Source organism: Rousettus aegyptiacus, unplaced genomic scaffold (genome assembly GCF_014176215.1).
Source record: "Rousettus aegyptiacus isolate mRouAeg1 unplaced genomic scaffold, mRouAeg1.p scaffold_m13_p_4, whole genome shotgun sequence".
NCBI lineage: Eukaryota > Metazoa > Chordata > Mammalia > Chiroptera > Pteropodidae > Rousettus > Rousettus aegyptiacus.
In genome coordinates this window covers 121,443,516-121,446,671 of record NW_023416307.1, presented here as the reverse complement: position 1 = coordinate 121,446,671, position 3,156 = coordinate 121,443,516, and the positions used below count along the sequence as shown (strand labels likewise).

The 3,156-nt window shown below is 37.8% G+C and overlaps 1 non-coding gene across 1 annotated transcript; it reads right to left on the bottom strand.

Annotated features, from left to right (window-relative positions):
- Positions 1 to 943: 943 nt before the first annotated feature.
- LOC118602310 lies at positions 944 to 1,047 on the bottom strand. The gene has a single exon (XR_004950660.1). It is a non-coding gene; the product is annotated as a U6 spliceosomal RNA (small nuclear RNA).
- Between the last annotated feature and the right edge of the window lie 2,109 nt (positions 1,048 to 3,156).

Genomic DNA, 3,156 nt, shown 5'->3' with positions numbered 1-3,156 from the left:
AGTTTTGTCTCTGTGACCAACTGATTGTATGAACTGGGACAAATGTGTTAACCAATCTGAATGTTGATTAGGGTATCAGTAACAATAATTAGTATCATTTATTGAATAATTACACAATCATCTTGTTTAATGCAACTGTCCTAAAAAATGGGTATTTTTAAAAATTAAAAAAAAATTTCAATGACAATTGACATTCAATATTATATTAGTTTCAGGTGTCCAAACATAGTGGTTAGACATTTATATAACTTATAAAGTAATCCCCACAATAGGTCTACTACCCACCTGGCACCATACATAGTTATTACAACATTTATTCACTATATTCCCTCTGCCTGTGCTATACTTTACATCTCAGTGACTATTTTGTGACTTCCATTTACATTTAATCCTTTCACCTAGCCCTCCAACCCCACTCCCATTTGGCAACCTTCAGTTTGTTCTCTGTACCAAAGAGTCCGTTTCTGTTTTTTTTTTGTATATTTTGCTTTTTAGATTTCACACATAAGTGAGTTCATATGGTACTTGTCTTTCTCTGTCTGACTTATTTCATTTAGCAGAATATACTCTAGATCAATCCGTATTGTCTCAAATGGTAAGATTTCATTTTTTTTATGGCCGAGTAATATTCCATTGTATATATGTACCACTTCTTTATCCAATTGTCTATCGATGCACACCTAGGTTGCTTCCTTATCTTGGCTATTATAAATAATACTGCAATAAACATAGGGGTGTATATATCTTTTTGAATTAGTGTTTTGGATTTCTTCAGCTAAATACCCAGAAGTGGAATTGCTGGGTCATAATGAGATAGTTCTATTTTTAATTTTTTAAGGAACCGCCATTCTGCTTTCCGCAATGGCTGCACCAATTTGCAATCACACCAACAGTGCACAAAGTTTATTTTTTCTCCACATTCTCACCAGCACTTATTGTTTGAAAAAATATGGAACACTTCACAAATTTGCGTGTCTTCCTCGTGCAGGAGCCGTGCTTATCTTCTCTGTATTCCGATTTTAGTATATGTGCTGCCAAAGTGAGCACAAAGATAGGTATTATTGTTCCAGTTTACAGAACAATAATATTTAAGTCTAAAAGAGATTAAACAACCTGCTCAAGATCCCAAGACTACTAAAGGGTGGGTTTTGGCTTCAAAACCAGGATTTGTTTTTTACTCCAAAGCTTATGCCCTTATGATTTTGTTATAATTTCTGAACCTGGTGTTTACAAATGAATTTTTAGGAATAGATAAGTTTTCTATGACAATTTTAAACATTTAATATTCTCAATGTTAATTTTTTAAAAATTCATTTAAACAAATATTGGGTATTCCGGACGACACTTCTAGCTGATTTCAAGCCCTGCATTTGTGTTTACAATGACAATGGAGCCAAGCAGAACAATTTTAATCATCCCAGCTTGTGAATGGTGTGCCCATGCAAAGTAAGGAGCAGCAAATGACCTCAAGACAAGCTGTATGAATGGAGTGTCCACTATGGTTTGAATGGAGAGAAGAGGTAGAAAAGTTCTTATTAAGTGAGGCATGATAGTTAAAAAACAAACCAACAAATGTATGAAACCATATTAGTCAGCTCCATATTCACATTACTAATTGCTATTTAGTTTCATGAAACAATGTGTTCTGCCATTTTAACTTAATGCTGTTAATTTCAACATTGCTGATTTGTGGCATTGGTTGCCAATGTATTTGTGTTTTCTAGTTATTCAAAAATTACAAGCCTCGAAAGAGTTTATACTTATTTTTTTGGTATGCTTATTTGAGTTATATGAGAACAAAAATAATATAAGTCAACTCTGGGAGTCCAGAGGAATTTTTGGTCATGAATGCGGGTCTGCAAATGACTAAAGATTAAGCCAGAGTTCTGAGTTATAGTCTACAGAAGTGTTCTCGGGTTAATATAAGCAGAAATGGAGGTTATTGGATGAGTATTGGGTGGCCAAAAAACAGATGGGAAGGGTAGAGAACCAGATTCTGGAAGTGGTCGAGAGCCAGGGCTGTCCCCAGAGCTGTCTGGGGTGGAAGAAGCTCTGACTCTCCCAGCACTGGATTCACCACTTTGGTCCCAGGCACTGTCATTCCAGGATCTTCGCTGCTACCACCATCAAGCCTTCAAATCACTCCCTCAAGAGTGAAGATCGTGGACAGGAACATCCAGTTGGCTGAGCCTCTATTGTTTGCCTACCTCCGGGCTTCCAGGGAGGAGCCATGTGTCTTCTTTGGGCTTCTGTAGACCCAGCCAATGGAGAATTTCCCCCAAATAGGAAGGACCTCTAGATGTCGGGGAGCTAAAACCTAGCCAATATTTACTATACACACTCTCTGTAAAGTAGAGGGAAGTTAGCATTGAATAAAACAACCTCATGAGCACCAACCATAAAACCCTGTTGACATGTTTATAGTTATTGATGAGCAGCATTTAACGAGGTCCCACTGTGATCAAGCTCAGGGATAAAGGCCCAGCTTCCACCACTGGTATTTTCGTTTTATGGTCCTTGCTACAGTGGGCAGATCAGGAGGGAACCATGCAAGGTAATTTAATAGAGAAACTGTGTCTTCCTTGAAAAAAAAATTTTTTTTTTCATTTAAACCATCTTCTCTGGTGTTTATAAAAAGCTGATAAAAAGCTGCTGGCTCAGTTTTTGGAGCTGAAATTCAGAAAACATAGCTTTTTATCCCAGCAGCATTTTTATGTTCTCATCCTCCTGAGCTAATCGCATAACTGGTTTTGCTCCGAGCATGGATGGGAAGTGTTTGTCCAGGTCTCTGTGGTGCTCGCTAAAAATACTTCCTTGCAGTGCTTCACATGTGACTTCAATTAACTGTGAAGAAAACCTGCTGCACAAGGAAAAATTGTTTATTCTGTGTTCCATATATGAAACCGTAACCCTTTCTTATTTTGGTAGTTAAGTCTTCTATCCCGAAGGTGTTCTACTTTGGGAGCTGCACAGGAAGTTCTCAATTGTCCATTGCTTTCTATGCAAAGATTTCTGCACCCTGAAATAGGTTGTTTTTCTTCCTCCTTCTCTGGTTACATGAAGGAGTTGGGGGAAAAAAACCTGATTTGGCTACTGCATGATCTGTTCACCTTCCTCAATCCCTACCTCTCTGACCTCATCCCCTACCCCACTCCA